We start from the raw sequence: 24,619 nt of genomic DNA, 5'->3' as shown, positions 1-24,619 counted from the left end.
CCACACACACTCAGGCACTTGAACCTGCATGTCCTTGAAAATATGGGAATCTTTTCAAAAGAAGTTGAACTTCTTGTAAGAAAACCATTCTCCTAATATAAGGTGTTTTGTTGTAACTTTTACTTGTTAGCATTTAAAACTAAGTCTACATTACACATCAGAAAATGATCTGATAGATACTGTGTTTTGATTCAGGTCCTCCATTTTATTTTCTTAGCCTAAAAAAGGTTGAATCTAGAATTTTACTGCTTCTTTTCATTTTTCATTTTCTTCTGGCAAATTAGAAATCTAATTGACCGTTAGAGACCAATTGTTTAACTGTCAAAGTATTATCAATATCGGGAAAATAGTTCCACTGAATTTAATTTATAAATACATTATCACATGCTAACCATGTATGAGGTATTTTCTTAGATACTAATGGGTAAAAAATAAATACCTGCCTTTAAAGAAAAGATTTTTTGCCAGAATAATGAACTGTAATATTTTACTCTAACAATGACATTCTCATAATATTAATGATTCCATTTTAAGGATACTACATTCTCAAAAAGCAGAACATACATTTCTTAGTTTTATGTCACCCAGTATCCATAAACAAGGTTCTAAGGTTTATTTTATTATCAAAACAATTGATCTTCAAATATCACTTTCCTTAAAGGAAATTTATTCTTATTAGCAAATATGATGTTTCATTTCTTATCTTTTCTGCAAAAGGTCATAGGCAAGTAAATCTTTAAAGCTTGTTTCATTTGTGATAAATGCATCTTTCCCATGACTCTGTTAGGGCTGGGAACTCACGGGGTAATTGAACTTGTTGCACTTGTAGTTGAAGGAGGGGGATTTCTAATAATCTGTGATTTCTGAAAATTCTTAGTTGCCTATGGTCACAGAAATTTGTCCCCATTTTTATAGGACACTATTAGAACTGGTCTACTTGTCTTACAGACGTGAAAGGAATTCATTTTCACTACATCTTGTCTTGGTTAGGTATTTAGGTATTGTTTGTTTGGTTTGTTAGGTTTGTCTTTAACCTATAGTAGACCCTTATATGACTATAAAGCAAGGGTTAGGTTTAAATAAATAAAATTATTCAGTGTCAAATGATGGAGTATCTTTAAAGTCCAGTGAAAATGTGGAAAGTACAATTTAAATTACAACAGTGGGATTGGGAAACAAATTATATGATAGTACATAGATTTTATAGCCTTTCTAAAAAGCCTTTAAATAAATGTTATTTAAAATTCTCTTCTACTTAGAAAATGTTAAAACTAGTCTAGTCAGATTAATGTGCAAATGAGAGTGAAAGAAAAAAATCACAGACTAGAGCAAATTACAAAGAGGGAGGGAGGGAGGGGTAAACCTAACTAGGATGGAAAACTTTCAGCCGGAGTTTAACTTGAGCATAAATTTGCTTTAAGAAGATAAATCAAAGGATTGGTTTGGGTCTGGGAAAGGGAAGTCTGGAAGTGAGAAGGCCAATTGGCTTTCAGTCAGCCATTCACACATGAGAAAATGATAACATGAATTTAGTAACAGTGACAATGGGAGAATGGAGAAAACGTACATGAAAGATGTTTTGAATGAAAAATAAAAGGCCAGGATATAGGGATTTACTGAATCAGAAAAAGAACGAAAGAGCTAAATCAAAGATGAAGTTTCAAGTCTGGGCAACAGAAAAATGGGGGTGGGGCTGACATCATGAAGTGAGGAGGGGAAGTTGGTGGGAAGTATCAGAAGAGAATGACATAGAAGTTCAGGGGTTGAAGAAATGAGATTTCTGATAGCTGTCTGTAAATTAATGGAGCTATAGGCCTGGAACTCAAAGGAGAAGCTGGGGCTAGCAGTTCTGCTTTTTTTTTTTTTTTTTTTTTTTTTACAGCCTTTATCATAAAATTGTTTATGAAAATTGTAGGAGTTTCCAGAGTTCACTAAGCCAGTCATGTTTAGAGAGAAAAGCTCAAGTCAACAATGGTATCTACAGTAATAACCACACTTGGGGGATTTATAAAGGAAGGGAAAGGAGAAGAATGTTGGAGGGCTACCACAGCTTAATTTCAAGACTTATTAGAAAGTTACAGTCATGAAGATAGCATGGTATTGATGTATTGTCACCTATATTACACCAATAATATATATTACACCAATAAGCCAATGGAATGAAATAAGCCAATGGAACAGAATATTTAAAAAATCTGTACACATATAGACAACGGATTTTTGACAGAGTTGCAAGGGCAATTCAATGGAGAAAGGATAGTCTTTTCAACAAAGGATGTTAGAATAATTGGATATACATATGTCATAAAATGAATGTTGATTCATATCTCATACCATGTATAAAAATTAACTATGAATGGTTCACAGACATAACTACAAAACCTAAAACTAAAATTTCTAAAAGGAAACAATTTTTTAATCTTGAATTAGGCAGAAATTTCTTACATATAAGACCAAGAACATGATCAATCAAAGAAGAAAATAAGTAGGATTTCATCAAAGCTAAAAACATTTTTCTGAAAGATATTGTTAAGAAGAAAGTAAAAACTGGAAGAAAAATATTTGAAAATCATATTTCTGATAAAGGGACTTGCCTCCAGAATAAATAAAGTCCTTTCAAACTCAATGTAAGAAAACAAATAACCCAATTTTAAAAAAACTGGCAAAAAGTTTGAAGATACTTTGCCAGGGAAGGAACACACATGACAAATTAACACATGAAAAGATAGTCAACATCACTAGTCAGTAGAGAAATGCAAATTAAAACCACAGTGAGATATCACTACGCATATATTAGAATGGCTCAATTTAAAATACTGACCATACCAAGCGTTAGTAAGGATATGAAGAAACTGAAACTCTCATACATTTGCTGATGGGAATGTAAAATGTATACCACTTTGGAAATCAGTTTGTCAGTTTTTTAAAAGATGTACTACCGTATGATATACACATTCCACCCAATAGAAATGAAAGCATTTGTTCAATAGAAAATTTGCACACAGATGTTCATAGAAACTTTTATAAGCAATAACTCCAAACAGGAAATAACACAAATTTCCATCAAAGAGCAGAGAGAATTGAAGGCCTGGACAAATTGTATATGATACAATGGATTCAAATTAAGCAATAAAAGGAAGGAACTATTGATATAGGAAATAGCATGATGAATCCCCAAATTATTATGCTGAGTGAAAAAACCTAGACCAAAAAAGAGTGAATACTGTGTCATTTCATTTATAAAACTTCTAGAAAATGAAAACTTATCTATAGTGACAAACCAGATTAATGATTGCTTAGGGATAAAAGCAGGGGATTGGGAAGAGGGAGGAGAGAGTGATGACACAGAGTCATGAGGAAACCTTTGGGGTTGATGGATATGTTCCCTATCTTGACTGTAGTCATGGTTTCTTGGGTGTGTAAATATATCAAAACACCAAATTGTATACTTTAAGTACATTCAGTTTATTATATGTTAACTATTTCTCAATAAATCTGTTAAAAAAATTAAACACATTAAACCACCCCTCAATAGAAGCCCTAAAATAAAAATTTAAAAAGGGGGAAAAAAGGAAGGGAAGCTACTGAAAGTTGTAAGAACAGACAAAAAGCCACCAAAATAATGAAGCCGGTGTTTCAAGGAGTGTGCAGTTAAAATAACATGACACACAGATATCAAAACTGACAACTGAGAGAAGTCCAAGGTCCTTGGCAAAGAGAAAGCCACTGGCCATCCGTGGAAGTGTGGTAGGGTGACAGCCAGAATGTCAGAGGCTGAAGGGAAGCTATGTGAAACAGAGAGGATGGCAGCGAGGTTAGACCCCTTGTTTAAAAAGCTCAGAAATGAAAATGAGAGAAGTAAGACAGTAGCTAGAGGGGACAGCCAAGTAAACTGAAGCTTTTTGGTGAAGTTTGAAAGCAGAGAAAAGTAAAAGAGGAATGAAAAAGAAACTGAAGATTCCAGAGATGAAGGTAAAACATGTAGGAACAAGATTCTTGAGGAATTTGGAAGTGATGGGATCTAAGGCACAGGTGCCAGAGTGAACCTTGGAAAGGAGAAATCTGTAATTGTTAACTCCTGACAGTCCTCCCAAAAGGACGGCTTACAGAGCCCTTGCATGGATTATTTGAAACACTGAGACAAAAATAATAAAAATTCCTTTGCCAGCAGACTTCATGGAAAACCTGGATAATCCAACATTCTGACATTTCTTAAAACTGATCTCTGAGAAAAGAACACATATTAATCATCAACTCTAACCCCCCGAAATGTGACTTTTCCTTGCTGTAATCTGCTGACCACAGACCGTAGGTCTTTGTCCCAAGCCCAATGCACAATAGCACTTCTGCTTTGCTGATTGCAGTTTCTTGCTGTTTCAGAAAGATTACTCTGAGTCAGACATTTCACAAGGAAAAGAGGGCAGGAGAAGAGTCAGGGATAAGCTGTGGGTTTATGTGTACACGGTAATGAGAGAAATCTCCATGGAGAAACAAAACAACCATCACTGGAAGGCATTGCTAAGGCTTACAAAATAATGGACAGGGTATGAAGTTTGGAATTAGACTTGATCTTAAGTCCAGCCTCCCCTTCCTATGTATGCTATGCCCATTCATCTCCTTGCTTCATCCATGCAGTGGGTATACTGTTTACCTCACATGGTTGTTCAAAGAATTAAATAACCTGATGGATTTAAATATATATTAGAACACAGGAAAGGAATATAGGGTAGCTATACTTATTATTTTAATGTGAATATATAGGTGTTCTTCTTCCATAAAAATACCCCCAAGGTGTTGTAATTCCATGATTGTGTACCGTGTATGTTCAATTAATGCCTGTAACATTTCAGTGATTAATCTAGCAGCCCTTTTTGTACAACAGTGGCAAACTGACTAAAGGTCAGATAACACATCAGCACGCAAGGCTGAAGTGAATGCAAACAATTGGCCTTTCTCCACATCAGCATGTCGCTTCTCTTTGGTGCCTACTGGGACTTAATACCACCATTCTCCCTTCTTGTCACCAGTGAAGGCCCACAATGATGGGTCAGTAACTGAGAGGGGTCCTGTGACCCTAGAAGATGAATCCTCAAGGAAGAATCTCCAGTGGAATCCCTCAAGTGCAGGATATTTTGTAAGGCTATAAGATAGGACCAATCTTCCAGAATATGAGTATACTTTTACATTTCTGAATATAAATCCTTATCAAGAAGTGAAATAAAGTAACTCAACTATTTTCTGAAATCAAAGAGAACATGTGTTTTAAGTAAATTAATCCTTTAACATGCATACCCCATAGTACCTTGAGTCTAATTTAATTATAGTATTAGGCCCACTGCTGAATTATTATGGTTTTCTGATAGATTTAAACTGAGGCTTTCTAGACCAACTTGTAATATATTTCAGGCATCCTCTGTCTAGCAATTTAAAGGATCTAGAATTTGTGGGTTACATCTACTGTTCATTTATCAAGGCAAAAGAGAAATTTCTTGATCAATTCTTAGAATGAATGCATAAACTCAGTAATAAGATCTCTTTATTATGACTGGAAATTCAAATGTGCAGTATGAACATATCCCGATGACCCTAATCATTAGTGATTTCGTGGTAGGTAGGTCAGCTTGTCTCAAACTTTACACTACAATCAAGAATTAGTTCAAGTGCAAAACTGGAATGTGGTCTTAGTTATCAGGATACATTTGCTAAAGATAGCACACCTCTCGCCCATCTGATCCTCCTAGTGGCAGTTCACTGCATACTGAGTCCTATGACTTAAGAGCTATAAAGGGTCTGGCATGAGTTTTTTCCTGCTTTATTTCATGGCTGGAATTCGTTGATAACTCAATCCTTGGTTATGGTTTGGCTCTAAGCACTACTAAATTAATTCATATATTACATCTGAAGAATCTGCCACAAATATTTTTTTCATTTCCTAGGTCTTTGGAGAGTATAACGTTGGGCAGAATATCATTGAAGTAAATATTTTCTTTGAGTTAAAAAGGGAGAAGCATGCACCATGAGTCAAAACCTACAAAAACTGTCCAAACTTGAACTAAGCTAATAATGCTAAGTTAACATTGCAAAGTTAGTATTGTAAAGTTAATTTGGCACATGTTTAATGATACACATTGTTGTGTTACATGGTAATTAGGCATAAATGGTAAGCAATTAATATATATGACTGAAATTAGAAGTTTTACACAGCCAAACCAAGTTCAAATTGATCATTTCTTCTTGGTTTGTTAATTTTCCATTTTTTATAAACAGCATTAATGTTGACAGCTTCTCTGATACCTTGCCTTCGGAAGCTCAGCAGAAAATTATGGTACTGTTTTAAAAATGTACTCGAAATCACTCATTCATTACAGGTTTGTGCTGTTTAACCAACCCACGCTGACTGCAAAGATACTTAGAAAGTTTTAAAGGATGCTGAATTAAGTCACTATGGAGTGTAGATCTATGCTCCACTCTTCCCCACATTGCTCTGTAGCCTGAGAGACTAAAATATTAATATATGGGCCCCATACACAGAGTTTCCTCACTGTCTGACTTCCAAGCAGGCAGAGAAGGGAGTGCAGAGAGGGAGGGGGATATGCGTTCTTCAGGCTTCATTCCTGTGGGGTCTCTAGAGGTTCTGCTCTATCCAAGTACCCTTCCTGTCTCTGGGTCCCAGTAACCACCCTGTCCCCATTGCTTCTTCAGGCCCAAGGGCTATGTAGAAACCTCCTATCACACTGGTACCCTGCACTGGCCTGAAGTTTCCTTCTACTCAGCTCGTAAAAGGGTCATTCAACTCTTCTCACAGTTTTTTCATGTGAATATGCTGTTTACTTCCTGCTTGGACCCTGACTGATTCAAAAGGTATGATTTCACCCATAAGCATTTATTTTGTCATGGTTAACAAAAAGCAATGTTATTGTAACATCCCAGTATTTCTTGTTTTGCTTGTGTTGTATTTTATCAGCCTTGGTGTGTGGAATGTAGTAGGCACTGAATATCTGCTTTTTGAAAGAATGCATGAATCTATGTAATGTGTAATATTTCCTGAATTACAGTTTTCAACATCAACAGTTTTCCAGTAAGACAATTAGTGATCAAGTCATAAATTGTATGTAGATAAATAATATTTATTTTGCCATGGTTGCAGGATCACCTTTGAATTTAGAAACCACCTGAATACATTGTACCAAACTTTGCTTTCTGAGTTTCTTGCTTGTTAAATTGCCAAAGTTGTACCTTTTCACTCACAACATAGCATTGATATAATTGCTTGAATCACCAAGGTAACTGTTTTTTCTTCTTGCACGAAATATATGTTTAATAAATTGAGTTAACAAACCAATTATTGGGTGCCTCATGTAGATAAGATCATTTGATCACTTGTGTGGAGAATGGATAGGACAGGAGAGATTGGTGGCAAAGAATTTAGTTAGGACTCTATTGGAATAGTTCAGGATAAGCTAAATATTTACTGAGCTTTGTTATGGCTTTGCTTTGGCTGTTTCAGTCCTGCTTAGTTTTGGGGTGGAGCTTTGGAGTGGAGCTGGTATTTGAGTTGTTGGGGCAAATTCTTCTGAGTTACAGTGTTTACTTTCTTTTTCTGCATTACCTTTTCCTTTTCTTTCTTTGGTCAACTAATTAATTTTAAAAGAAAAGACATCTTCCAGGCACTTCAAGTTACTTACAATCTAATTAGGAAACAAAATATAAACACAAGAAATATAATAGCAAAACATGAAAGCAGCAGAAAAGTTAGAGTATGGCTTGGGATTAACAGCCATACAAGTGGGTAGAGAGACAGGTGCCAGAAAATTATGGGACTAAGAGGAGGCTGTGGGCTGGGAACACTGGGAAAGTTTTGGGATAAGCTTGTCCTTGATGGATAGGCAGAGAACTGGAAAGAGAAAGAAAGATATTCATGGTAAGAGAAGTTCTACGAAGAAAGGTAGAGTTGTGAGAAGTCTTATTTTTCTTATCTGTTCCTTGTATGTGCCCCCTCCCCTTACCTTCAAAGTGCAGTGCTGTCTGAGTTATGAGCAGGGTGGGGAGGTATTATCTCTGAATGGGGAAAGCTATTCCGTTTCCTTTTCTCCCCTTCCTCAAGGCTTAGTGAGACCCGAAATGCTTATCCAACATGTTGAGGTACTACATGTCTTAAGCCTTGCCTAAGTTCACACTAAAGATTTATAAATTAATTTATGCATTAATTTCAACAATTAACATTGAATATATTTTATATTTTAATTATAAAATTCATAGGAATACTATTTTTCCAGGAATGGTATGTAAATGGAACATATCAATATATTCTTTAAATTATTCTAGAGTCATGGAGAACAATTTAAAAACCTAGAGCAGATGAAGAGTTGTGAAAAGAAATTTCTCATTTATTGGGTGCACGTCAGTTGTAAATACTGATTTGAGTGGTTTATATGTATAAGCAGATTTATTTGTTTCTTGAAACAACTTATTAGTTTAGTGCTGCAGAATCATCCCAATATCACAGATGAAACTAGCAAAGGGAGGTAAAGTAACATACTTAATGCCCCATAGCTAGTGATTGCTGGACCAGTCATCAAACTTAAGTAGTATTGACTCCCAAGCTTTTGCTATGGAATGTCTTAAGACAGCATGTCACTTATCTGATTCCTTGTCTGTAAAAATCTGGGAGGTAGAATTAGATAATCACCAAGGTTTCCATCCGGCCCTAACATTCCCTATTTTGTGATGGTGTGTTCTTCATCTCTCTCACATATGCACCTTGACATTTGCCCTTATGTTAAAAATTAAGTGTTGGATTCATATCTTCAATTCCCACTCTTTTTACATGGCTTAAGTTTGAGCTATTTGTCCTCACTTCTAAATGAATGCTCCCTTTAGAGAAACTCTGACACCAACTGTTCTGTGTTTTGAATAACTTAGAGAGAAGAAGATTCCAGGTCAGTAATGAGCAACCCATGACTCAGTTTTGCAATCTTCCCATATTTTCCATGTGATAAAGGACCTATTTTCAGGATACAATTAGAAAATTGCTCTGGATTATTACAAACCTTAACATATTGGTGACTAAGAAGTGCTTGCAGTTTTTTCACTGACACTAAATGGATAATCTAGGTTGAATGAATATATCCACTCTCACAAAAGCCCAAATAAAGCTATCCCCATGTTGAATTTTTTAAGGTGGCCTGTAAACAAGTTTATTTTTCTTGAATTGGTCTAAATAAAAAAGAAAATTGCTCTTTCTGTTACAAGCTCATGACATACAGCCTTGTAGGACACATGCATATTCCAGATCTTACCCAGCTGCCTCAGTATCTGAGGGAAGATGGGCACCAGACAGGAAGAGGCCTGATTTAGAGGCAGAATAAAACCCTATTTGTTCACCATGAGTTCCATGTCCCAGAGTACTGAAAAAGCCCCAAGCTCCATTATCATCTGTACTCCCGGACATAGATGTGCATCTGCTGTCATTGAGACAGCCTCTTGCACTCTCTCCAATGCGAAAGAGAGCACGAGAGCATGGGAAGAAGAGCAGAGGCCAAATCACCTACCACTACCACTTCTTCCATCTTAAACTTAATAGTCTTATAAGTAAACATGGTGTCATAACTGAAATGTCTTAGGGACAAAATGTTCCAGAATTGGATGCAAGGGTTAAAATGCAAATCCTGCTAAAAGAAAAGCAGCACACTGATTGGACACTCATAGGAAAGTATACATGAGAGAGGAAGGAACAGAGAGTTTTCTGGTTGAGATTACAAGAGGAGAAAAGAGGACAGAATCAAGGTTGAGGTCTAAAGACAAATTTTGTGTGCTTAATTATTTTTCTAGACTAAACTAAAATAATTCTACGCATTATTTTCTCTCATGAACAGCAATGGAGAGGCAGCCAAAAGAACTACTAATAGAATCTGTAGGAAGCCAACATATTATTCTACACCTCATTGTCCAGGTTCCCCACAATAAATATGAAGCATCCAAAGTTAGAATAAAAACTCATTGTGTTCTCTCTGTTTTCCTATGATGTACTGTGTGTCATAAAAGTCTAGAAGAAAGATACCTTGAGATAGGGGTAGGTATTTGATGATGGGAAGGGTGTATTTTCGAGATTTAGCCCGTCATTTTGTTTAAGCAACAGCTCTGAGCACACGTAGGGATGAAATTAGAATACGGACAGGCTGTGACTTCAGACTTCAAGGATGTTCTACTAAGGTGTGAGAAGGCTGGACAAACAGGTAGGGCTGTCTCTTCAAAAGTGTGGTAAAATGGAATGCTGATAAAGCCCTCAAGTTTAGAAGATTCAGAATATCTTGATATTTTCTATATTAGCTTTTTGGGGCTTTTCGTTTGTTTGTTTCTGTTTTCCTTTTAAAGTATTTATTTTCCCCTAGGAATCTACAAAAATTCGAAATCATTTCTATCACCTTTATACTTTTGTTTTTCTTGATGTTTATGGTTTGCCTTCAGTATTTAAGCCCACTTACAGGCAATTCCTCTCCTAAATTGCATTACCTCTGGAAATCATATTGCTATTTGCCTCCTATTTCAGTTTAGTTAAATGTCAATCTGGACTTAAGCCCTTTAACCACTGATGGTGCCTAGGGTCTGTTGGGTGAAATACTGCTTGCAGCTTTTTTGGAAAATGGTGGGATATATCTGACATTTTTTGAAAAACTGATGGTTATTAAATAGAGAATTTGTCTGGGAGACTTCTAGGTAGTGGATGAACATATTTACTACGTGTTATAGCACTTTAGTCTTCACTGAAAGGCCAAGAAGCAAAGTATAAATATATCGGCAAAATGTAAATTAGTGCTAAGTATTCCATATAGGAAAGGGATATGATAGTGGCTATGCATATCTTTGAGAAATTAAAGAAAGGTAAGAGAGCAAAGAAATATTTAAATAGATTGTTTAAAGATAACAGCCAGAAGAAAGTGCAAGTTCCAAGCTGATTTATTATTATCAACAATAGCTGGGTTGTTTTAGTTTTAATACCTATCTCTATCATTCTAAATAGTCTGAATTGCAGCCAGACTACTAAATACCTTTAATGAGTTAAATCCAAAATAAAAATCCGTCTGTTTCCACCATGCACATTTGGTGTTTTAGCTAATATTACATGGTGAGTATCTTCCTCTTCACTTATTAGCATAGGCTAAGATTCCACTGTGGTTTTTTTCTTTAGAAGCTTGTCTTCGAAGTATTAAATACATATAAATAGATGCCATATTCGGTTTATTTAGCTTTTTGCTGTTGGATACTTTACATTTTCTAAATTTCTGACAGTTTCATCTAAGCTGAAGTCTGCATTTTGGGCCCAAATGAGACCCAATTAAATAATTGAAGAAAAGTTTCCACTTAAGTAGTAACAATTTGATTGGAGAATATAGATCACTGAAGAGCCCATCCTGTCTCCTCTGCTAAAACTGGGAAGATTTAAGGTCTCAACATATCACTTTTTAAACAAGAAGAAACATATTCTCACTAGATAATGTAAACCACAAAGAAATTCAGTTCTGTTAGCTTAAGTGTCACATATAATAGGATGAACACATAAAGTCTAAGGGCAACTCCAGGTTATTTTATAGAAAGATGTGTCTCCCCTAATCTCAAAGTTAGTTTTTGTCAATCTGCATGGTGTCGTACTGACATGAATCAACTTTTTCTAAATCTTGAGCGATGAGGAAAATGAGCAAGTTGGGTGGAGCTCAGAAATAAACAGAAAATACATAGCATGTACAGGCATGATTTAGACCAATATCAGTGAATATGACTTTTGAGGGAAAAAGGAGCGTATTTGTAAACAGTTTGCAGGTGGAATGAAAGAGGTGCTGTGGTACAAGTAAGCAGTGTTGAATTAACATTTTTGTGTTAAAGAAAAAAAAGAAAGCAGAATTGTTTGGTTTCTTATGAGTTCACAGTTTTCTCTGTCATCTCTAGAGTAGTTCAATTTGTCTGTCCACACCAGAATTCTGTATACTAAGGGTGGAATGCAGGCTTTTGTACTTTGCAGAGTTCTCTTCTGGGCTTTCTACTTGACACGATATTTTGGCTCACTCTGTGAATTCTGACGAATTGCTCAGTACCTGCAGACCACTGGTTTCCCCACCAGCAGCATAGTAAGTGCTTACTTGCAAAAATGTTCATGTATGAAAATTACTGTGAAAGACCTACTTAAATATAATTCATAAACATAATATATTTTAGGATTATAAGTGGTCTTCATAATAAGAGATGTCTTTAAAATTTTGGTTGTCACTTGGACTGTTAAAGTATGTGTATGCGCCTCAAACTTCCTTTCCTTCTCTTCTTCCTAGTAGTTAAATTTATGATAATCACATGTAGAGTCACAGTCAGAATCTGAATAGATTTCTGCAAACTCTCTACTGATTCCTACAGGGGAAGATAACCTCACTCCCACATTTACAGTACTATGATGTTTTCACTGATCTGTTTTGCGATTCCAGATTTATTGCCCTAATTATGAGCTAATGAGCACAGAGCTTTGAAAGGAAATTTGCATTACTTGCTTAAGTAGGACAAATTATCAGCTTAACCAAGATAAAACATACTTTATTGCTTGAGACCCTTTAACTTACCCAAAGAGATGCCTATCACCTAGCCAAGTTAAATCAGCTTTCAGAGAAGGACGCTATTACCTTGAAAACAACTCTACTGCAACTTTACACAGTTTGCTTGGCAGGTCCAAATACCTTTAGAAGCCCTTTCTTTAATGTTCTCATTTAGCCGCTTTTACACCCATCTCCTCCTATTTTTAAAGTAGAAGAATATGAAGAAAGCCATTGACAAGTCTCCTTACAACCAAAACAAGAATTCAGAAATAATTTAACAAAGAAAATACAGTGTTACAAGTACACAGACTTTTAAGATCTCAAATGGTAAGGTTTCTTGTCTTAAAGTGCAAATTACAGGTATTCTTTTCTTTTTTTCTTAGAGCCAGAAAAAAATAGTAGCGCACATTTTACTTCATTTGTCTTTCTTTCATATTTTCTCATTGAGAGAAATAACTCTGGGCTTTGTTTTGGAGTTAGATGATCATCACTTTATTAAACAAATTAAAGCTCTTATTTTTAGCATTTACTTCCTCTTTTTAAGTGTATCTTTCTAATATTAAGTAGTAGTTTGAATATTCTTTGATACATGATATAAAATATAATACAAGGAGACCCCCAGCGTCTCCCTAAGAGATTAAGAAGAAAAAGTGAGTAAGCAAATTAATCAGCTAAATTAACTAGTTGCCTTGGAAGACATGAGATCTTTAGCACCATCACGTTATACCTCATTAGCTCCATTAGTTGCTTGACATTGTCATTATTCTACCCATTTCTTTCTGTGCAGTTTCACTGTGTCAGCTTTGATTTCCCCCTGTACTTATTTTTTTTTCCCAGCTTAGAGCTGTTATATCACCTTCCAGGAGCATTGATTTTAATTCAGGTGTCACAAATTTCCCACTCATCATTTCCTTGCAAGCACGAAACTGACTGTTGCTGCTACTGCTGCACCTGTTCATTATTTCAGTATTCATCACTTGTTCCTACGGGCCAGTTCTTGCATTCTCCTTCCCTGTTAAGCTCAATGTTTAATTATTAAATATTTTAATTGAAAAACATTGAAATAACTTCCCATGAGTGTACTTTGGCAAAAATAAACAAAAGCGCAAAGGAGAGGTCAATGATACACACGTTTTTGTTAAACTATCAGACACTTGTAAAACATGTATTATTTGGCCAGAACACTAATAGATGACATTGGAAGGTTCATAGAAATGTAAGATATCACCACTTGTGAGCCTTAAAGTACTTACAGTCTTGCTATTGAAGTAATTTTGAAAAATAGTTTAGAGCTTGAACTGTAAAGTTCACTTTTTGTTTAGCTTAGATTTAACTTGCCTGGATTACTTTAAAACTTTGGAAATAGTAAGTAAATAACCAGTAAAGGAAGCTTTTTTCCCAAAAAACAATGTAAGTAGCAGTAATTATTAAAATTTCAAACAATGAATGGAAATTTTGAAACAGAAGTAACAAGCATTGCCAGTTGAAATTTTAGTCTCTCACTAGAAGAGCTTACATACCCATACCAAAAGTGTAATACATGTCTTAAAAATTGCTAAGATCCATCACTGCCTCATTTTAAATTTTAAAAATTTTAACATATAGGTCATTTCCTTCCTCCAGATAAATAAAAACAAAAATGGCCTTTAGCAAAAACTACTACAGCTATTTAACAATGCAGTATCTGTCCTATGTGGTATAAAGACCATAACATTTTAAGACAGGAATGTTCAAATTAACACTATACAGCACAGAGAAGTTATGTCATCTATGAACAATATTTCTAAAGTGGGCAGAGGAGATATTACAAATATGGTCATCTCATTTGTCAAATGTTACACTTCCAGATTGGAAGTGATAAAAATTGTGATTTTAGGGAAAGAATGAGGGTGGGGTCAGGAGGAATTTGTATCATCATCCATGGCAATTTAGATATTTTAAAGCTTCTTTTGGAGCTATGTGGTGTGGAATAATTTTGAAAGCAAGTAATGTATATAAAAAATACCATAAGATAAATGTTATTTTACCAAGGCATAAGCAAGGGGTGAGATGACAAATGTTGACCATACCAACTCCAAGGGATTATAATGCTGCATTATCTTCATCTGCCAAGCCATCTTTTAAAAAATTATTATTGTTCTTTCTTCTTTTCAGGGTTATTTCCAATTTTCGGTTGAAGTCCATCCTGCTTCTCCTTTTGACAGGCAACAAATTTTCTTGGAAAGAACATCAAGGTGATAGAATTTTAATCTGAATAGAAATTCCATATCTGCATTCCTTGGGCAGGTAACAAGCTCATTTCCTACAGTAAAATATGAGTAATTCTAAAGATCAAATTCACCTATATCATAAGAATGTTGTTAAAATAAAATAAGGGGTTAATGGGTTTGAAAGTACACAGAAGGAAAACATTTCATCCAAATGCCAAATGTTATTCTATTTTTTTGACCATTTGTAAACTTCTGCTTCTGTACATTTTCCAGTGGCAAATTGTATGCTTACATGTTGAATACTTATGCTTAATTAAATCTGAAGGGACCATAGGCAATATCATTAAAAAGGTAATGGGATATATTTTAGTGAAGAGAAATTTAAAGGACTTTTCATTCAACTGCCAAGTATCAATAATGCCCAATCAAACTTTTCTGGAGAAGTTTTCTCTAGTAACTCCTGTTTGGGATGCCATTTGTAGTTTGAGTATCTTGAGTTAAAGTTTTATTTTTGACTGAATGATGTTGGTTGTAAACATGCCTGTAAATTAGATAGATAGATAGATAGATATCGATTTTTTGTTTGTTTGTTTTTTGTGACAGAGTCTCGCTCTGTCACCCAGGCTGGAGTGCAGTTGTAAATATGCCTGTAAATTAGATAGACAGATAGATAGATAGATAGATAGATAGATAGAGATTTTTTTTTTTTTTTAGACGGAGTCTCACTCTGTCACCCAGGCTGGAGTGCAGTGTTGCCATCTCGGCTCACTGCAACCTCCGCCTCCTAGGTTCAAGTAATTCTCCTGCCTCCAGCCTCCCAAGTAGCTGGGATTACAGGTGCGCACCACCATGCTGGCTAATTTTTGTATATTTTCTAGAGACGGGGTTTTACCGTGTTGGCCAGGCTAGTTTTGAACTCCTGACCTCAAGTGATTCACCTGCCTCAGCCTCCCAAATTTCTAGGATTATAGGAGTGAGCCACCTTGCCCAGCTGATATATTGTTATAAATACACTCTGTCATACTCAAGGCAATGTATCATTTGATGTTACATGAAATAACTATACAATTTTCTTGTATTTTGTTTCCGTTGATTCTAATATATGAGGTAGAATACTTTGGTAAACACCTATGTCTCTGCAGCCTTCCCTTAGAGGAATTTCCTACTTATATACATATTATTACACCATTTACTCTGCTTTATAAAATGAGTAATGTATAAAAAATTACTGCTCTACAAATAGTAATACAATACCATATCAAATACCTATAGTTGATTTTTTATAATTATTCCTAATAATTTAGAAGTTTCAATTCATTTTGCCCTATTACTTAAGACAGAATATAGTATTATATTGGGCAGGCATTGAGATATTCTGTATTTTTCTCACCTGCAATACCTGACAATGTAGTTTTATTATTATTTAATTTGAAAGACAGCAAACATTTCATACTCACTTAGCCTGACTTGGAATATCTTATCTAATTCTATGGTACTACATAGAGAGACTCCACCAAAAGAGCTAATGAACATAGAGTAAGTTATACATATGGCATTTCTCTTCTGAAACAGTTATCTTTAAATTTAATATGAAACACCTTACAGAAACTGCATTTTCAGGGCTTTCAACTTTATGCTTTCTTGAGAACGTATTTAGAAACCTATTCACTATAAATACTGAATATTTGTGGAGTCAAAATAAAATGACTTTATAACCAGTAAATCTTCCAAAGGGGCTATCTTAAGATAAAGGCCTGGCTTTGCCAGTGTATTTCTGCCAGTACAGAAATATGAGCCTTGCCTAAGGTTATCTTGTACCTATGCTAATATTGCTCAAGATTCCTAATTGTCTGCAAAATTTGCTCATCATCCACATGGAAACAGAAGTAAATTAAAATCATTGCAATATTGCCTCAGAAATGCAACAAATGATTCAAAATATTAGCTTTTTTTTGTCTTAATATTTCCCCTGAAATTCAGCCATACGTACATGTCTACAGAACTTTCTGGTTTTAACAGTATAAGATTGTTTCTTTGCTGGATCTTTTTCTTTTTTAGTAACACCTTTATCTAGAGATCTATGTATATATCTTAATGTTAAACTTCTAAAAAAATCATAAAGTTCTTAATTTTTCTCAACACACCTATTCTCATATAGCTGCCATTACACACTGTATTTTTGCCCTAATCATTTATTTCTTCAAACAATTAAGCTGATGAAAAATATTATGTACAATGTGAAGTAAGTTTATTATTTAAAACAGAGAGATTCCTTGCAATACCTGTAGAGAATACTATTTTAGTATGTAGGAAAACACATATAAAACCCTTAGCAGCACACCCAACGTAGAAGATCCCCAATAATTGTTAAATATTCATTCCTGCCAACATTTGTAATAATAACCTAAGACATTATAAGAAATCAAATTTCCTTTTGAGTCAGAAAAAAGACAGGATTATATTCCATAACATGTAATTTCATAGGTTACACTTTCCACATTTAAAATCATTTAAAATTCATTTTCAATGGTGTAAATGAGAGGAGAAAAAAGGGGGAAGAACACACTACTCAGTGTCCTGAAGATAGAGCCTGCCTTTGACTTCCATAAAAGCAGTCTTTCCTGTTCCAAGAAAATTCAGTGTAGTCTGGCCCCAGCAAATTCCATTCCCCAATAATGCCAGCATTTACTGTAAGAATGACATTTTGTTACTTCATATTTTGAGTTACATTCTTCAAGTGAGTTCTGAGTATCTTTGGTCTTAGCTACTATTTCTTGGTTTACCATTTATATTTAAGATCCTCTTCTCCATTGGTAAGTTCACCTAAATACTGCTAACTAATTTTTCATTGCTAGGATCACATAATTCTTTTCTGAAAATCCCTCAAGTGCCTAAATTGGGTTTAATCATCTATCAACATTCTCATGGTCATACCGAGCTCGATTTTTCCCTGCGTCTTCATGATTTACCCACAAACTCATCTGCATTCATTTCTAAAGTTTCTTCAATACTGAGCCCAAAATTCACACTATTCACAAAGCCTTTCCCATCCTAGTAAAGGCAAATGGAGTCCTTGGGCCATTTTTAGAGATATCATTGCATACTTGGTTTCAATTTGACCGATGTATTCTTTTCCCTATGATAGATCTTATATCCAAGCATAGGAATTTGATCACATGTATTTCATCTGGTTTTTGTCTTATCAGATTCTCTCAAATGTAAAGATTGCCCTGCATATTCCTGAAACTGCTCCCCACAGCTCAAATGCATGGATATAAGCAACATACACTTGATTCAACATATTTTTGGTGGTTCACAGTAAAACATATATTGATTTATGACGAGGTGCATACATCTGTAGTTGAGATAGCAAACATTTACCTCCTGTATGTCTATGGCTGTCTAATCACCACTACAAGTGGCAATAATTCTGTCACCTATCTTTCTAAAGGACTGGTAAGAAATACCAGATGAGTAGGAGTCTGTTATTTTTGCATTAACAAAGGAGGCAGTAAAATTACAGTCTTGGGGAAAACTATTTTTCTATGTTCTTTATCCTTTTAGTTGTTGTTTCTGTGCTAGGTGATGGTGTTATAGCTTGTAGTGTTTGGTTTACTTTTTCCATAGTCCTCCTAATCTTTGGTAACAAAGTCACATCTGCTTGATCAACAGTTTCTTAGTTTAGCCAAGGGCATCTTGACACCAGAGTCTAACTTGGAATAAAAGCACAAGTCTGAAGTCTTATTAGAAGACATCCCTTGATTCACAGAGAAGCATGCTAGAAATGACATTGTTGTTACCAGTTCGTCTTTGCACACGAGGAAGTCTCTATATCTATCCTTTGTATACTACAGGATGAGTCCTTTAAATCCCTGTTTAATTTTTCTAGGTAGGAAATAATTTCAAATAAAGTAACTTCGGGTGTTCAAATGAATAAACAACCAAGATGACTGTGGAATTGGGAAATAAGATGCCAAAGTGGAGTAATTTAAAATGGCATGAAATCGCTGGATAAGATCAAAGAGCGTTCCCTTTTCAGTTGACACCACTTCTGGGGTGGGAAATCCACCTTACTGTGGTCAGTAGTTACTGTCTGCAAAAGCCTGAGACGATTCTTATCTCTGGTACCACAGTGTGAAAGCCTTTGAAACAGACTTGGGTTACCCAAGAGAGCACTGGAACAGAGCAGATAGCAGAGGACAGTGGCAGGCATGCCAGTCAGTAGCTCTTTAGTTAGGTGTATTTCAGGATTATGTATAGATAGTATTCATCTGTAGTAGGAATGTTGGTTGTGGTTCATGCTTCTGAGTTGGAAAATGATTTCTCACGTATTTTTTTCTAATTCTATGTACAGGGAATGGTTTATTTCTTTAAAAATGGGGGTCTAATAGCTTAGCAGAAGTCAACAGTCTCCTCATCAAATAAAATTCAGAACTTTGTATATATGGATTCTTTTTATTCTCTCATTCAGTCGGTTGCACTTCTGAAAAAGATAGTCCCATACTTTAGAGATTGCACGTGCAGTGTCCTAGTGGAAATAGCCTTCCTCCCTCTTCCTTGTCTCTACAGTAGGTCCGGGTTATGCTTTAAAACTTTCCATATCATTTACTTCATAACTTCTTCCCTACTTTGGTGTCTTTGTTTCTTAATAGTAGACACTAAAAACATTGAAGAAAAGTAACTCTCCCCTGTAAAAATGAAAACTTATAGGCAAGAAATTGGAGACATGGAACTTTAATATTTGTGGAAAGAAAAGGTAATATCCTTTTAATAAAAATATTCAGTGTGATATTTATTGAAAATTCACAGAACAACAACAACAAATATGGATGATATCTATATCATAGGTTTAGATTTTATGAAAAGCCAGTGTCTCTTAGACTTCAGAGCTGGAAGAGACCCTCATTATCAATGAAACCAATCTCTATTTTGTAAGTGAAAACACTGAGGATCAGAAATATCAAGGGCCTACCCCCAGGCCTCACAGCTAGTGAGATCTGCCTCCTCACACCATTCTTGGTTTAGTTCCATTTCTGTTCTAACACAATGTTTCCCGTAGAGTAGTGAAAGAATGAAAAGAAATTGCTGTGCGGCAAAGGTAAATATACATATAAACTAGTCATTTAGGAATAAAAAGGCAAAGGTAAACATAGTAAAAACAAAATGGAGAATGGCAATGTATTTAATAATAATCTTACCTAGATACCAGTTATCCTATAATGTGATTTTTAAGGAGCATTACAGAATGTTTTGAAATAAGTAAAAACAGATCTGTGGTTTTGATTCACTGCGATCCTATACAGTTAAAAACCTCTAAAAGACATGATATATTAGAATTGACTTAGCTAGTTTTTACAATATATTCTTTTTCTCATGTAAGATTGTCCCCAAATGATTATTTTTCAGTCCTTATAACCTACTTTAGACTGTTTGAAATGTAGGGCTTCCTTCCTTTCTTTGAAAAGATAATTCCAGTGTAATCTATCTTGGGAATCAAGATAGGATACTTGGGAAACTGTTGTGACCCACAGAAAACATTTTGCATGGCATCTGATAAGGAGGCCACAAATTACAGTCTTCAGATATGAAATCACCTGGGAATCTCCTAACATCATTTAACAAGTGACAAATAACCAGGGCAAGGAACACGATGGCATTCCTCATTAACCAATCAGGGCCATTTGGTAGCTGGGATATCATCTGGAAGGAACAGATATCCAAGATGCCTGAAATGTAAAGTGCATTCAGGCTTGCTTGCCTGGACAAAGCCCCAGTAGAAGAAAATGTATAGTACAGCTACTTGGATGCCATGTAAGGAGTTACTAGCCAGCTGGGCAGAGTGAGTGACATTTGGTTGAGTCAGGGTGTGGGCACAGTACTCCAGGCAATCTGGCTTTCATCTTCCCTCGTATTTATTTGGCAAACTCAGCCATCATTCCTCACTACTCCCCCTCATATCTGAAGCAGTCATCTTGGGGTGAGAGGATTTATTATAAATTTCACATAGTGTTACTTAAAGAGCTTTCCAAGGGAAACAGATCCTCCTGGAAAACATGCCCAGGTCAAAGAGGAATGTAGTATGGCAGCACCAACCCTAACCTGGCCTGATTGACCTCAACTATTTCTGGCTTCCTTGTGTCCCTGAGATCTTCCTTTGTTCTTCTAGATGAGCCCTAATCATGTTGCAGCCTCTTTAGGTGGAGAAGAGAGAACACACTCACTATGAGATAGAAGCTCCATTTTCCTCGGTAAGCTGAGGTGCTATGAAGGCTAGACAGAAGAAAAGCATTCAGTCATCTTCACTGTTTACTACCTTTATTTGGTGGAAGGTCATCATTTCCTCATTCTGACAAAGGGTAGTAAAGAGAACATCTATTCCCAGATGACTCTTTGGTTTTTAGCTGTCTTTGTCCCTCCCATGTCTGACCGGCTTTATTCAGGACAAAGTCGGGGAATCAGCTGTAAGGAATTGCTAGTGCAACTCAGTTCAAAGAAGGAAAGACGTGTGCTCACATACACACACACAAGTAAGTGGGAGCTGCTTTGTTCCCCCAGAGTCCCAGTCAGTCTTATCATTTCCTTTGTGCTTTAATCAGGACCATAAGTAGGGCATGTGACTAGGAAAAGGAGGTTACCGTTTGAAGGTGGTAATGGAATAGGGTTACATTTGTTCCATTTCCTATGCTCTTTACATTCACGAGATCATTATCATGAAAACGGATTTGTGCTGTGCCATTTCCTGTTCTTGTTACAATCTTTATCATGACAAGAAGGTACTAGGTTTTAACGCCTGGTGTTACGTTAAACTGTTTTTAATAACTGGTATGTAGTATGACTTTTCTTCCCATATCGTGTTGTCTGCACAAAAAGTAAAGGTGATGCAGTCCAGGAATTTGAGTGTTGGTTTACTGAGTGTCTTGAGGCTCTGCAATATCAGGTTGGGACACATCTTCTTTCTATATCCCAACCTAACCAACAGAACTTTCACAAGAGGCTCTGACTTGCTACTGCACCTTCCACGTAGATTTCAGATGCCCACTTTTCTTATCCCTGACTCTTTATAGCCCAAATGACACTCCTAGTGACAGTCAGATTGTATAACTTAAGGGGCAAGGCAGTACAGTTTCCAATTATCATCAAAGAATTTCGCCAGCATTACCATGCTGAGACTTCAGGCTGTTGATACGGATTAGATCAAAAATAGAACATGGTATAATAAGAACCTTTGCTTCCTGGCATGGACTAGAATCAGAATAGCTAATGGTACAACACTTTCAAGCTCTCCTTTCTTTAAAAGTAGGTTTAGTTCTTGTGAAAGCTGCTGAGTTGACAGCTCAGGATACTATGGATAGAAAAATGATAAGCTTTCCCTCACTGCTTTTCCCAATATACCTTCGGCCTGCCCTGGAGGGAATGTCTTAAGAAGAGAAAGGTTAGTTCTTTTTCCAGGTACTTTTAATCTTTGAATTTGGGAGTAGGAGGATTATCCAAGCTGATTATAAAGAATGTTTCAACATGGGGCTATGTTTCCCCTAAGAACAAAGCTAAAATTGACAGATCATTTCATTCAGGCAACTGCAAAACCACCCAGCTAGAATCAGTTTTGAAATCATGTGTGTCTTCTCTTAAGTGACCTCCAGAGCTCTCCAAGTGAGTTTTGCAATGCCTTGTGTGTGGCTGAAGTTTTAAGAACTCAACCTTTTGAGGAAGATAGGGTAGAGCATTTGCTTCATAACTAGTGGTAATGAAGAACCAGTCATTGCTAATTGCACCTGCATTTCTAATAGCCACCAAGCTCAGAGCAACAGAGCTGACGAGGGGAAACTAAAGACTTCAGTGATAGGTTGGGGTTGGCTGGGTAGACAAAGTCTCCCAAAACTTGGTGAAATAGAGCTGAAAATTCCACCCCTTCCTTATACAAGACTTATTCATAAACTTTGGGGTGGGGATCCATTGATGCATTTCAGGGGAGTTATGAAATTCCTGAAATTCTATATAAATTTTGTTGTAAGCTAATGAACTATTTTTTTTTTCTCTCCTGAGGGTGTGCCTTCCTAGCTTTTATCTAATTTTCAAGGAGATCTATGATATCCCACCTTTTAAGAGCCACTGCTTTAGATAGTCAAGTCTCTTTCCTCCTGGGAAGAATGGGTCTGTGACCAATTGTCACCAGACTCACTCAGAAGACAGTTAGAGAAAAAAAGGCGTTAGATTACTAATCACACTTAGGTTGATTTCTCATTTCCAAAAGCTTGACTCCTTCTCATTTGGGCTGTTTTCTTATTTGCTAAATGTATTTTTATCTTTGAGCTTTTTGAAATGACATGTGTATAATGTATTTAATGTCTAGAATAACATTTTATAAAGCAAACTCTTTGACTACATGCATAATCGTGGCTGGTTCATCTGCCAGCACCACCCACCGTAAGGAAAGGAAGGGTTCCCTTAATGAATACTACCTTTTTAAGAAAGTGAAACTAAGAAAAATATCACCCAACTTATAAAGGATAAAAATCCATTTTTAAATATAGCAATTCTCCTCTCAGAAATAATCTTGAGTGCCAATAAAAACATAACCACATTGCTTGCTCTTAATATTAAAAAAGAAAAATAGAAAAGAAGCTAAAGAGAACAGCTCCTCCTTTTCCACCGAATATTGTTCTGGGGAGTTCATAAGGTCAGGAACTTGACACTGGTTTCAGGTGGAAGCCAGTCAAGCAGGATTTCTTTGCCCTCTGGACAAATGGTTGGCCTACTTCAGGAATTTTGAGTAATTATTGCTGTTCTCTTCAGCCAGGAGAAATGTACTTTTCACAAAGAGAAGAGCTTGTGGTATTAACTTAATCCCACTGCCTGAGTGCACAAAATCAGTTTTGCTCTGCAGAATTATAGTTCCTAATTTATGAATATGAGAATTATTTCATCTCACCCCTTGGGTCTTTGTGAAAATGAAGCACTCATGGTGTCACCTAGAGCATGATGTGATGCCCAGCACCCATGTACTTCCTGGAGGGATATCACTTCATAAATGCAAGGTACTAAGAGGAGCAGATTGCTGTTCCCGGTATGTCCAATGCTGTTTTTCACTAAGAAGCGTGGAAGCAGCAGTTTTGTGCCTTCAACCATGACAGTCAAGAATTTTGAATTTTCACTCTTTCCCACTAGAATTACTCCTGATCATTCCCATAAAGACACATTTGTAGTAGCTGAACTCTGGAGCATCACAGTCAGACATTTGCAATGAGACTATTATGGTATTGTTTTGAAACAAGTAGTTGTATAAACTAAATGTTTCTACGATCAAGTTCTTGAACAAAATTAGCATCTTAATTAATTTGAAGAGGACACGGTTTTGGCAACCACTGGCCAAAATTGCCGGTAGCCCTGTTTTCATCAGAAAAGCAAAGTTCTCTTCATTTTTAACTCCCTCTTACTATGCCTTGGTGGTTTCTATTGTTTTGGAATCATTCCCTGCCATACATAACAAGTCCTATGAACCATATGGGATTACCTGTCCAAATTCCCAGGGAACAGGGTAGCTGTGAATATTTTTGTATGCTCCTATAGTATTGCCATAACACTACCTCAGATTACTAGAATAATTCTCACCAAAAACCCTCCAAGCAACTAACATGTCAGGAATTATTCTACTTCTAACAGGAGGCCCATTAACACTGAAAATTAATATATTATTTTTTCACATGCACACAAATATGTTGATTCAAATATGTGTACATTTTGACCTAATATTAACAATCTTGTCTTTTTTTGGTAATCTGAGAGTTTTTGTATTTTTTTTTCATTATACTTTAAGTTCTAGGGTACTTAGACCTG

General features: G+C 35.9%; 1 long non-coding RNA gene across 1 annotated transcript; it reads left to right on the top strand.

Annotated features, from left to right (window-relative positions):
- The first annotated feature begins 1,374 nt into the window (after positions 1–1,374).
- On the top strand, positions 1,375–23,403 carry LOC144333326 (uncharacterized). Its single transcript, XR_013401904.1, has 2 exons — positions 1,375–6,861; positions 14,730–23,403. It is a non-coding gene; the product is annotated as an uncharacterized LOC144333326 (long non-coding RNA).
- Positions 23,404–24,619: the final 1,216 nt, after the last annotated feature.

This window comes from Macaca mulatta, chromosome 12 (genome assembly GCF_049350105.2).
Source record: "Macaca mulatta isolate MMU2019108-1 chromosome 12, T2T-MMU8v2.0, whole genome shotgun sequence".
Taxonomy (NCBI): Eukaryota; Metazoa; Chordata; class Mammalia; order Primates; family Cercopithecidae; genus Macaca; species Macaca mulatta.
This window is presented reverse-complemented; position numbering and strand designations above follow the sequence as displayed.